Raw genomic sequence first — 12810 nt, 5'->3', positions numbered from 1 at the left:
GGGTGGGGAAGGGGGGGGATCAGCACATGCTGCCACCGCTGCACCCAGGCGCGTTTCCATGGTGACGGAGCAAGGAGACAGAGGATGGACGCCATGGCAACGCCCCATGGGCACGGGGAGGGGGAAGGGACGGGGCAGCCAGTGGTGGGTCTGGGAGGAGAGGACAGAGCTGGGGAGGAATGGGGGGCTCTGGCCACGGAGGGGGGGAAGGGATGGGGCAGCTAGCAGTGTGGTGGGGGGAAAGAACAGAGCTGGGGAGGAATGGGGGGCTCTGGGCAATGGGGGGGAAGAAGGGAGAGGATGGAGCTGGGGAGGATGGGGGGGACTCTGGTCACTGCAGGGGGAAGGGATGGGGCAGCCAGCGGTGGGGCAGGGGGGAGAGGATGGGGATAGGGGGCTCTGGAGAGGTGCTGGGAGGTATTCGGGGAGCCAGGCAAAGAAGGGGAGGTAAATTGTAAATTGTGGGGGGGTTTTATCACTCCGGAGATAGGGGGGATCTTGGGGGGGATCAATCAATGTAGGGAGGCACATGGGGGGGAACTTAGGGATGGATGGGATGTGGGGGGAGCCAGGCACTGGGGGTAGTTTTAGGGGGGAAATGGGGTGCCAATCAGGGGACACAGAGTCCCCATCTCTGCCTGTCCCCCCAGCCCTGCCCTCCCCCCAGCTGGTCTCTTACTGGCAGTTTCGGTCTTTTGCTATAAAAAACATTTTGCTCATTCATGGCCTGTGACTCATGGGGGGGGGGGAGTGGTTGGGGCACTGGGCTGGTGTCTGGGGCCTGGTGTGTGTGTGTGGGAGGGCTGGACTGGTGTCCCAGGCCCGCTTGGGAGGAGGGGGGCTGGCCTTGGGCCCTGGGGCTGTTGGGGAGGTGTTTGCGGCTGGGAGGGAATCATGGGCCCTGATGGGGTGGGGCGGGTTGGACTGGGGTCCCAGGCCTGGTTGCAAGGAGAGGGGCTGGTCTTGGGCCCTGGGGCTGTGGGGGGATGTTTGTGGCTGGGTGAGAGTTGTGGGCCCTGGCGGGGGGGCTGGCACCGCGATTCACCATCCCGCCTGCCGTGAAAACAGCTGAAATGTAAAACCCTGGAGCTGCTGATAGGAACCAGATGCGGCCCCAGAGCCAGGCCGGGCGCATGCCAAGGGCTCGGGCCAGCCATGAGCCTGGGCAAGGGAGGGGCGAGTGTGCGAGCGCACAGGGGTGTGACCAGTGGAGTGGTGATGGTGCACCTGTGAGTGCAGGTACAAGTCTGCAAAGGAGGTGGCATGGTGGGTGTGTCACGGCAGGGTGAGCGTGCACTGACTGTGCCCAAAGAGTGTGAGGGTGCAAAGGCAGGGGGAGCATGCCCTGAGTGTGCTGGGGGTGATGTGGAAAGGCAGGGTGCTTGTGCAAAGGTGGGGCGAGCGTGCCCTGGGTGTGCCCGGGGGGGGCGAGCGTGCCCTGGGCGTGCCCGGGGGGGCTCGCTCGTTCTGGAAGCACCAAGTACATTTCCCCCCCCCCACTCCCTTTTAAGGTGTTTTTGCAACATTCTCATCAGGGGAAAATACCCTGGAAGGATCAGGGAACCCAGGAGTCCGGGCCCCGCCCTGTCCCCTTCCCCGCCTGGCTCAGCCTTGGGGTGAGCCTGGCTGGGCGGGGAGGTGTCGGGCCTGGCTGCGCTGTGAGAGGGACGCGGCTGCCACCTGGTGTCTGAGGGGTGCCAGTGCGGCCGGGTGCAGAGATTGTGTGTCCCAGCCCCATGCCCGGCTGGAGCCTGGACTCCTGTGTTTTCCCCCGGCTTTGGGAAGGGAGTGGGGTCTGGTGGGTTAGAGCAGGGGGTGGTGAGAGCCAGGACTCCTGGGTTCTCTCCCAACTGTGCCCCGAACCCCTCTCTGTCCCTCAGTCGTCCACCTCCACCCAAGCCTGGACAGACTAGGTCAGGGGTGGGCGAACTACAGCCCGCAGGCCACATCCGGCCCTCCAGCTGGTTTAATCCGTCCCTCGAGCTCCTGCTGGGGAGCAGGGTCTGGGGCTTGCCCTGCTCCTGTGCTCCAGCCAGGTAACGGGGTCGGAGGCCGCTCCGCCCGCGCGTGCCGGGGCTCCCGGAAGCCGCAGCATGTCCCCTATCCGCCTCCTAGGTTTAGGGGCAGCCAGGGTGCTCCGTGCGCTGCCACCAGCCCCAAGTGCCACCCCCGCAGCTCTCACTGACCAGGAACTGTGGAAAATGGGAGCTGCAGGGGTGGCGCCTGCGGACGGGGCCGCACGCAGAGCTGCCTGGCTGCGCCTCTGCATAGGAGCCGGAGAGCTGCTCCTTCCAGGAGCTGCTTGAGGTAAGTGCCGCCCAGAGCCTGAATCCCTGCCCCCCTCCTGCACCCCAACTCCCAGCCCAGAGCCCCCTCCTGCACCCTGAACTCCTCATTTCTGGCCCCACCCCAGAGCCCACACCCCCAGCTGGAGCCCTCACCCCCTCATGCACCCCAAACCCAATTTCCTGAGCATTCATGGCTGACCATACAATTTCCATACCCAGATGTGGCCCTCAGGCCAAAAAGTTTGCCAACCCCTGGACTAGGAGCTGCTCTGGATGTGTGTGGGGGTCTGTCCCTGTGGGTCTGTGCAGTGCCCAGCTCAATGGGAACCCCCCCACACACACACACGCACCGAGTTCAGCTACCGTAACCCTGCTAATAATGAGCATGTGGTAATGGGGCCTCCCATAATGGAGCCTGGGTTCTGGCTACCATCACCCCGTAATACTGGCCTCCACTACTGTAATATGGCCAATAATGTGCAGGCCAGACCGGCCCCCATCTTGGTTGGGCGGGTGCAATAGGTGGGATGGGAAATATGGGGCAGATCGTTAATGGTGCAAGTGATTAGCCAGGGAGCCGTCACCGGCAGGGCAGAAATCTAGACTGGAGGTTTCTCTAGCAGGACTGCTCCGGGAATTGTGGGGCTGTTCTCCGGCTGACAAGACGATCACACTGGTCCTGTCTGTCCTTGGGCTCTAGGAATCTGTAAAATTGCCAATGTTCATGGGCAACCAGGAAACCTTGATTTAAATCATTGATTTTCCTCTGGTGTCTCCCAGGTCCTGCTTGGTCACTTTCTGAACGAACGTTTCATCAGGCTGGTAACCCCCCCGCAGCCCTTACCCTGAGTTTGGTGCGCCATTGTGCCAGCTGGACAAAATGCTGGCTCTGGGCAATGATACAGTTCGATGGGTTTCTCCCAGTGCTTCATTTTCCCGCTTTTTCTGGTGTTAGAAAATGCTGAGCGATGCTTTTCTTGTTTCCTGCCCAATGATTCCTCCTTGGGATTGTATCCAGCTCCGTGTGGCTGGAAATTGAGCTCAGTGAGAAATGCACAGAAACAGCATTTAAATGTGGTGGTTGTTCGCTAAAACTATCCTCAACCAGCTGGGTAGATAAAGAACAAAGTTCCTCAGTTTAAAGGCTGTTTCCCTTAAAACTAACCAATTTCTTCAACACAGGCAGAATGGTTGGTGAGTGAATAGAGCCGGCTGCGTCTGGTCACCAGGCCCTTGGTAATTTTAGAAGTAGTAGACTTCATCTTTTCACACCTCGTTTTATTCACAGATCGGAAGAGGGAAGCCAGTTTTCCTGCTTTTTTTTATAGCTTTCTGTCCGTGGGTTCTCTTTGGCCAAGCCCGTCACTGAACTGAATGAGCCAAATAGATGGAGCCGAAGAAAACGTTGTCTTTGCAGGAGGCAAACGCTGTGGAAAGCTGGTTCAACCCTTCACTCGAATTTGGTTCCCGGTGCTGAGCTGGGACTCCGGCCAGGGCAGCGGGGAGACGTCTGAGAAAAGGTGAGCAGCAAACATGAGCTGCTTCGCATTCGGTTGCGCTAGGGAAACGTTAGTGACTTGAATGGAGGACAGTGAGTTGAGCCCTGAACGTGGGTTGTCACAACGTCCGACCAGGAATGCATTTCATGTAAATGGTTACACTACAGGGCTGTGGGGGGAACGGTTTGTTCACCCCAGAGTGGCCTAAATTTTGGACTTGTGCATCTCAGGCACCTTGTGAACCTAGCCCAAAATGTTCTGGGGGCCTCTGCGTGCAAAGTGGGGCGGCCGAGAGCTCCTGGCCCTGAGAAGTATCCCACAGGCCGTTGCCGGATGGTGTTTGTTGTGTGCATTCGGGGATTGCCAGGCGCTGGTGCTGTCCGCCCCGCCCCACCCCCAGGGAGCTGCACATTGGGGTTTGCAGGCAGCGGCCCTGAGGTTTGTCTCTGCCAGGTTGATGGAAACTTGGGGCAGAGTTCAGCTGAGAGGCAGGCAGAAGAGGGGGAGGGTCCCAGAGTTATGCCCCAGATCGGCTCGGTGCCCCCCTCGCATCTCAGCGCCCCCCAAAGTGGGGCTGGGTGAGGCAGGCTAGGACCCTGATCTCCTGGGCTGCTGTAACACACAGCCTGGGGCCTAACAGGGAGCGGTGTTTGGCAGCACTGCTGTAAGCCCAGCCCCTCAGGATCCCTGGCTGCTGCCCCATCCCGATCCATAGCTCCTAATGCCAGCAGGGAGCAGCGTGATCCCCCAGTGTGAGCCGCGCGGCGCTAGCCGGGGACCTGCCCCGAACGAGCTCCTGGTCGGACGCGAGCCAGACTCTCAGGAAAACGGCCACCCGGTCAGGGATGAGGAACCCTCCACGGTATTGGAACTCGCTCCTGGGGTTAGCCACTGTCTCTGTCGAAACGTGGGCCACGTTTCCTGGCTGAATTCGTCCCACGTCAGCTCCCATGGGAGACCTGGTGTCACGGAGTCACTTGGCCCTTTATCGATATTTGCTTCCCAGGCAGGTACCTGCAGACAGTGATCGAGTCGCCTCCCCTGCAAACAATGGAGCAGCCGGAACGGCCCCCTCCAGGGCCCTTTTTCTGACCCTTCAGTTCCTCTGCAACTCTTCTCGGAGCCTCTCCAACAGATCCCCGGCCTCGTGGAGCTGCAGGTACCAGAACCGGAGCCAGGACCCAGCAGCCTCTGTGCCAGCACCGAGGTAAAAACCTCCCTGCTGCTACAGGAGAGCCCCCGGTTTGTGCAGCCCAAGGTGGCATTGCACTGGGAGCTCATATCACCACGGCCCCCAGATCTTCTCCAGCGTCGCCATGTCCCAGGAAAGCCCCCAGCCCGGGAGCATGGCCCATGCGCTGGGTCCCTAGCTGGGATAAATGCATCTTGCTGGCTTGCACCCAGCTTCCCTGATGATTCAGGTTGCTCTGTGTCAGGGCCTGTCCACTTTGTTATTTACCAGCCCCCAGACTTGGGTCATCCATGATCGTTGTATGTTTTCTTCCAGCTCACTGATGAAAAAGTGAAACAGCCCCTGGCCAAGAAACAACTCCATCAGCAGGACCCCACTAGCCCTTGCCCCCTTGCTCCAGGCTGGTTTCCTGTTCTCAGCTATGGTCTGAGACCGAGCACTTAGATGGTTTTTAGTACATTTAACGTTGGTCTAGGGGGCTTTACTTACCCAGGTCATCCCATTTACCCTTTTCAAACATTGGTACAACATTAGCTTTCCTCCACAATTCTGGAACTTCCCCAGTATTCAAGAGTTGTTGACAATCACCATTAATGGTCCCGTGAGTTTCTCAGCCAGCTCTTTTAAAACTCTTGGTTTCCAGTTATATGGACCTGCTGATTTTAAAAATGTCTCTGAAGTTATAGTTAGAATGGAAAATGTTTCATCATATGCTATGGCTACCTCATGTTTTTTCCTTAAGTACAGAACAGAAATATTAATTGAACACTTCTGCCATTTCTGCATTATTATTGACATCTCTGCTAGCCATAGAGTTCTCCTGGTGTCCTTTGCTTCCCTTATCAATTTTCTACATTTCCTAGCTCCTAATTTATCTTCATTACTGTCATCTCCCCCTTTATTTCATTAGTTAGATATATATTTTTCCTCTCTTGCTGCAGATCTCTGATCAGACCTGTAACGTCCACCTCTGTCAGCACCAGCCATTGCTTAACAGGCCAGGAATGAGGCTCTAAACCGGCCCCTTTTGCATGTTTATGACCCATGCTTCTGAGCAGCAGATGTCACCTCAGAGCTGTTGGGATGCCGCCGCCCTGGTGAAAATTGTCGTTGCTGAGGCTGTACGGGGGGATTTTCCATCCTTTAGCCTGAACTACAAAAGCATTTGTCATAACTATAAAGGGAAGGTAACCACCTTTCTATATACAGTGCTATAAAATCCCTCCTGGCCAGAGGCAAAACCCTTTCACCTCTAAAGGGTTAAGAAGCTAAGGTAACCTCGCTGCACCTGACCAAAATGACCAATGAGGGGACAAGATATTTTCAAACCTGGAGGGTGGGGGGGACAAAGGGTCTGTCTGTGTGATGCTTTTGCAAGGAACAGATCAGGAATGCAGTCTTACAACTCCTGTAAAGTTAGTAAGTAATCTAGCTAGAAACGCGTTAATTTCCTTTTGTTTAATGGCTGGTAAAATAAGCTGTGCTGGAAGGAATGTATATTCTTGTTTTTGTGTCTTTTTGTGACTTAAAGTTTTGCCTAGAGGGATTCTCTGTGTTTTGAATCTGATTACCCTGTAAGGTATTTACCATCCTGATTTTACAGAGGTGATTCTTTTACCTTTTCTTTAATTAAAATTCTTCTTTTAAGAACCTGATTGATTTTTTCATTGTTCTTAAGATCAAAGGGTTTGGGTCTGTGTTCACCTGTACCACTTGGTGAGGATTCTTATCAAGCCTTCCCCAGGAAAGGGGGGTGTAGGGCTTGGGGGGATATTTTGGGGGAAGACGTCTCCAAGTGGGCTCTTTCCCTGGTCTTTGTGTAAGACACTTGGTGGTGGCAGCATAGAGTTCACGGACAAGGCAAAGTTTGTACCTTGGGGAAGTTTTAACCTAAGCTGGTCAGAATAAGCTTAGGGGGGTCTTTCATGCAGGTCCCCACATCTGTACCCTAGATTTCAGAGTGGGGAAGGAACCTTGACATGGTGGCAGAGCGGTAGGATCATTTTGAACCAGAAGCACAGCAGGATTTTAAAAGGTTTTCTAAAAGGTGATTGCAGCTGTAGATTTTGTGTTTCTTCCTGGGGGACAGAGCAGCAGGCATAACAAAATAATTTTTCTTTAGGCTGAGAACAGCTATCGGGGGTGTGGGGGGGAAAGGTATCACGTTACAGCACAGAAAAATTTTACAAGCCAGTTTTTTGTTTTGTTGTTTTTCTTTCTAACTCTCGGGTGTAAAGTTAGTTAAAAACAGAGAGGCCAGGATGACAGAAAGCAAGGCACAGCACAAACTGGAGTTAACCAAACTGGAAGCAAAAGAGAAAGAAAAGGAACACCAGAGACTGGTCGAATTAAAACGACTTTAATTTTGGCATTTTGGCATTTAATTTTGGCATTTTGGGATGTATAAGTAGGGGCATAGCGAGCAGATCGAGGAACATGATCGTCCCCTCTATTCGACATTGGTGAGGCCTCATCTGGAGTACTGTGTCCAGTTTTGGGCCCCACACTACAAGAAGGATGTGGATAAATTGGAGAGAGTCCAGCGAAGGGCAACAAAAATGATTGGGGTCTGGAACACATGACTTATGAGGAGAGGCTGAGGGAACTGGGATTGTTTAGTCTGCAGAAGAGAAGAATGAGGGGGGATTTGATAGCTGCTTTCAACTACCTGAGAGGTGGTTCCAGAGAGGATGGTTCTAGACTATTCTCAGTGGTAGAAGAGGACAGGACAAGGAGTAATGGTCTCAAGTTGCAGTGGGGGAGGTTTAGGTTGGATATTAGGAAAAACTTTTTCACTAGGAGGGTGGTGAAACTCTGGAATGCGTTACCTAGGGAGGTGGTAGAATCTCCTTCCTTAGAAGTTTTTAAGGTCAGGCTTGACAAAGCCCTGGCTGGGATGATTTAATTGGGGATTGGTCCTGCTTTGAGCAGGGGGTTGGACTAGATGACCTCCTGAGGTCCCTTCCAACCCTGATATTCTATGACTTGATAAGGAAGCCCAGGAGGCTTCCCACCAGAGAGCTATGGAGGCAGCGAAAGAGGCAGAAAAAGCCCAGGAGGCTGCCACAGGAGAGCTATGGAGGAAAAGGAAAGAGATGGAGGAGAAGGAAAAAGAGAAGAAGCATGCACTGGAGATGGAGAAGGCAAAGGCTCAGCAGAATATACTGAATAACCCTAACTATCCTTCCCCAACAATCCACAAATGGGAGTGGCTATGTCCACAGTATGATGAATCCAGTGAGATTGCTGAATATTTTTTCACCTTTGAGAGACTGTGCACACTCCATCAAATTCCTGAAGCTCACAAGATGACCACATTGGTTGCAAAATTAACTTTTAAAGCTCTGGAATAAGATGCTTATTGATGAGGCTTCTGACTATAATAAATTCAAGGATTTGGTTTTAAAGCAATTTCAAGTTACATGTGAAACTTACAGAGTAAAATCTAGAGCCCTTAAGAGAGGACCTGGACTAAGTAATGTGGCTTATACAAACCAGACGAAGGATCTGTTAGATATATGGGTCAAAGGAAGGGGTGTTTGATGACTAGCTTTGAAGGAATGTGTGATTTGATGACTCAGAAGCAATTTCTGAATATGTCCAAGGAGGATCTAAAACAGTGTTTATGGGATAAGAAAATGGACTCAGCAGAAAGTCTTGCTTCTTATGCTGATCAATACGAGCAGTCCCAGACTGTCAGAGAGGCGGAGCAAACCGGAACAAAACGGGTGGAGGGAGGAAAGAGAAACAACCCTGGTCGCAGTTGGAGCGGATACCAGAAGCGACACCCTCAGACCACACCCTACTACTGGGGGCAGCCCAAGGCCCCAACTACACACCAAGGAACACTCCAGACACCTTATCGTCCCGCCACACCATTCTCCAGCAACCCCCCTGGCCCCAGTGACCCGTCAGCTGGACGATGTTTTAAATGTAACGAGCCGGGGCATGTAAAGGCCAACTGCCCCAAGAACCCCAACAAATTACAGTTCATTGCACCAGAATCACACCAGAGGTCCTCAGGCCCAGATACCCTCAGAGCGGAGGGAAACTGTGAGTGTGGGTGGAAAGAAGGTCACTGCGTGGAGAGACACCGGAGCGCAAGTGTCAGCTATCCATGCTTCCTTAGTGGACCCCAACTTAATCAACCCAGAGGCCCAAGTGACGATTCAACCCTTCAAGTCAAACTCTTTTGACTTGCCTACAGCCAAGTTGCCTGTCCAGTACCAGGGTTGGTCAGGAACGTGGACTTTTGCGGTCTATGATGATTATCCCATCCCCATGCTGTTGGGGGAAGACTTGGCCAATCATGTGAAGCGGGCCAAGAGGGTGGGAATGGTCACCCGCAGCCAGGCTAAGCAAGCCATGACGCCTAGCTCTGTTCCGGAAACTTCTATCAGGACTCTCCAGAGGTAATGGAACTGGACCCCATGCCAGCGTCAGCAACAGCAGTAATGGATCCAGTCACAGAGACCCAGACAGAGCCAGTCCCAGAACCGGAACCGGCGGAAGAACCAGCACCAGACCCATTCCCAGCACTGAATCCAGTACTTGCAACCTCAACACCAGAGGGCCCCACCGAACCTGAACCGGCAGCAGCCAATAACCCTACACGAGAGGCTCAGCCGGAGCCTGAAACCCAACATAGTGCATCAGTGGAGAGCGGTTCACAGTCAGTGGAAACAGCCCCATCCCCTACATCGCTTCCAGAGGTACCAAGCCTAGGTCCACAATCCAATGAGGAACTGATGTCTCCAGCATCAAGGGAACAGTTCCAGACCAAACAGGAAGCAGATAAAAGCCTCCAGAGAGCTTGGACGGCGGCACGGAGCAACCCACCACCTCTCAGCTCTTGTAATCGATCCAGGTTTGTTGTAGAAAGAGGACTTTTATACAAGGAAACTCTTTCTGGTGGACACCAGGAAGGCTGGCATCCTCAGAGACAGTTGGTAGTTCCAACTAAGTACTGGGTCAAGCTCTTGAGCTTAGCCCACGATCATCCTAGTGGCCATGCTGGGGTGAACAGGACCAAAGACCGTTGGGGGGGGGGTCATTCCACTGGGAGGGAATGGGCAAGGATGTTTCTACCTATGTCCGATCTTGTGAACTATGCCAAAGAGTGGGAAAACCCCAATTCCAGGTCAAAGCCCCTCTCCAGCCACTCCCCATCATTGAGGTTCCATTTCAGCGAGTAGCTGTGGATATTCTGGGTTCTTTTCCGAAAAAGACACCCAGAGGAAAGCAGGACATACCGACTTTCATGGATTTTGCCACCCGATGGCCGGAAGCAGTAGCTCTAAGCAACACCAGGGCTAAAAGTGTGTGCCAGGCACCAGCAGACATTTTTGCCAGGGTAGACTGGCCCTCTGACATCCTTATGGATTCGGGAACTAATTTCCTGGCAGGGACCATGAAAAGCCTTTGGGAAGCTCATGGGGTGAACCACTTGGTTGCCACCCCTTGCCACCATCAAACAAATGGCCTGGTGGAGAAGTTTAATGGAACTTTGGGGGCCATGATATGTAAATTTGTAAATGAGCACTCCTGTCATAACTATAAAGGGAAGGGTAACCACCTTTCTGCATACAGTGCTATAAAATCCCTCCTGGCCAGAGGCAAAACCCTTTCACCTCTAAAGAGTTAAGAAGCTAAGGTAACCTTGCTGGCACCTGACCAAAATGACCAATGAGGAGACAAGATACTTTCAAATCTGGAGGGTGGGGGGAACAAAGGGTCTGTCTGTGTGATGCTTTTGCAAGGAACAGATCAGGAATGCAGCCTTCCAACTCTTGTAAAGTTAGTAAGTAATCTAGCTAGAAATGCGTTAATTTCCTTTTGTTTAATGGCTGGTAAAATAAGCTGTGCTGGAGGGAATGTAGATTCCTGTTTTTGTATCTTTTTGTAACAAGGTTTTGCCTAGAGGGATTCTCTGTGTTTTGAATCTGATTACCCTGTATTTACCATTCTGATTTTACAGAGGTGATTCTTTTACTTTTCTTAATTAAAATTTTTCTTTTAAGAACCTGATTGATTTTTTTCATTGTTCTTAAGATCCAAGGGTTTGGGTCTGTGTTCACCTGTACCAACTGGTTAGGATTCTTATCAAGCCTTCCCCAGGAAAGGGGGTGTAGGGCTTGGAGATGTCTTCCCCCAAAATATCTCCCCAAGTGGGCTCTTTCCCTGGTCTTTGTGTAAGATGCTTGGTGGTGGCAGCATAGGGTTCACGGACAAGGCAAAGTTTTGTACCTTGGGGAAGTTTTAACCTAAATTGGTCAGAATAAGCTTGGGGGGGGGGGGGGTGTCTCAGAGTAGCAGCTGGGTTAGTTTGTATCCGCAAAAAGAAAAGGAGGACTTGTGGCACCTTAGAGACTAACAAATTTATTTGAGCATAAGCTTTCGTGAGCTACAGCTCACTTCATCGGATGCATTCGGTGCAAAATACAGTGGGGAGATTTCTATACACAGAGAACATGAAACAAGGGGTGGGACCAGACACACTGTAACCAGAGCGATCCCTTAAGGTGAGCTGTTACCAGCGGCAGAGGGGGGTCAGCGGGGGGGAGGGGGGACCTTTTGGCGTGATCATCAAGGGGGGACCATTTCCAGCAGTTACCAAGACCGCCTGAGGAACGGGGGGGGGGGTTGGTCTGCCATGCGGGTCCCACATCTGCACCCCAGAATTCAGAGTGGGGACAGAACCTGGACGCCTTGGTACCAAAACAGCCTCCCCCCCCAGCTTATCCCCCACCCCCCTACTGTCCTTTGGGGGGGTGGGGGGAGGAGAAGGACGTGCTCAGCTGAGTGTTGCCACCTGCCCCCCTCCCCCACTATGGGGGGGGCTGCAACTGAGTGCCCCCCCTGGGCCCCCCATTTCCCCAAGAGGGAATAGTTTCTCCCCCCCCCCCCCCCGGTTTCACTGGACTCTAAGGGCAGCGGCAGAGCTGGGGCTCCTGAAGTCACCCCCCCCCCCCCGCAGCACGGATCGGGGGGGGGGGTCAGGCCTGACTATAAACCTGCCGCGGGGTTGGGGGCGGGGCACAGAGTGACCCTAGCTCAGCCCCGCCCCCTCCCGGGGCCTCGGCACGCGCATGCGCAGTGGGGAGCGGCGCGGGCCTCGCCCATTGGCCGGCGCTGGGTGGGTGGGGCCGGGAGGCGGCCAATGGCGCGGCGCGGCGGGGGGGATAAAGCCGGGGGCGGCCCCTGCGCGGGGGGCGGCGGTGGCTGCTGCCTCCGGAGCAGGGAAGGAGGGGGCGGGGCAGCCCCGCCCGGGACCCAGGCGTCCGGGGGGGTGCCACTTTCTAGCCGGCCCCCCCCGGTCGGTTCGCGAGCGTCGCTTTGCAGCCTGTCTCGGCCGGTCCCCCCGGCCGGCAGCCTGGCGCTGGGAACAGGCGGGGCCCCGGTCTCGGAGCGGGGGGTTCCGGCAGCCGCCGCGTTGGTCTGAGCAGGAGGAAAACCCACTTCATCAGATGCCTGCGGCGGGGCGTTGCCGGCCAGTGACGAGGAACGGGGGCAGGGGGGGTCATCAGAGGTTTATCCCCCAGCAGCCGCCCCCCGCCAGAGTCTGTGACCCTCGCCACCTGCCGGGGGCAAACCTGGTGGGCCGCTGAACGAGGGGGAGGAAGAGCCGAAGTGTTCTTGTAACTTAGGATAAGTAATTAAAGTAGTTGAAGCCTGTCATAAATATAAAGGGAAGGGTAAATCCCTCCTGGCCAGAGGAAAAATCCTCTCACCTGTAAAGGGTTAAGAAGGTTTCAAAAGCTGGGAGGAGGGAGAGAAACAAAGGGTCTGTGTCCGTCTGTAGGCTGCTTTTGCCAGGGACAGAACAGGAATG

At 54.2% G+C, this 12810-nt stretch overlaps 1 long non-coding RNA gene across 1 annotated transcript; it reads left to right on the top strand.

Moving 5' to 3' along the window:
- Positions 1-2822: 2822 nt before the first annotated feature.
- On the top strand, positions 2823-6356 carry LOC141976273 (uncharacterized). The gene is made up of 3 exons (XR_012636095.1): positions 2823-3808; positions 4794-4994; positions 5921-6356. It is a non-coding gene; the product is annotated as an uncharacterized LOC141976273 (long non-coding RNA).
- Positions 6357-12810: the final 6454 nt, after the last annotated feature.

The sequence above is a fragment of the Natator depressus genome, chromosome 23 (genome assembly GCF_965152275.1).
Source record: "Natator depressus isolate rNatDep1 chromosome 23, rNatDep2.hap1, whole genome shotgun sequence".
NCBI classification, from domain to species: domain Eukaryota; kingdom Metazoa; phylum Chordata; order Testudines; family Cheloniidae; genus Natator; species Natator depressus.
This window is presented reverse-complemented; position numbering and strand designations above follow the sequence as displayed.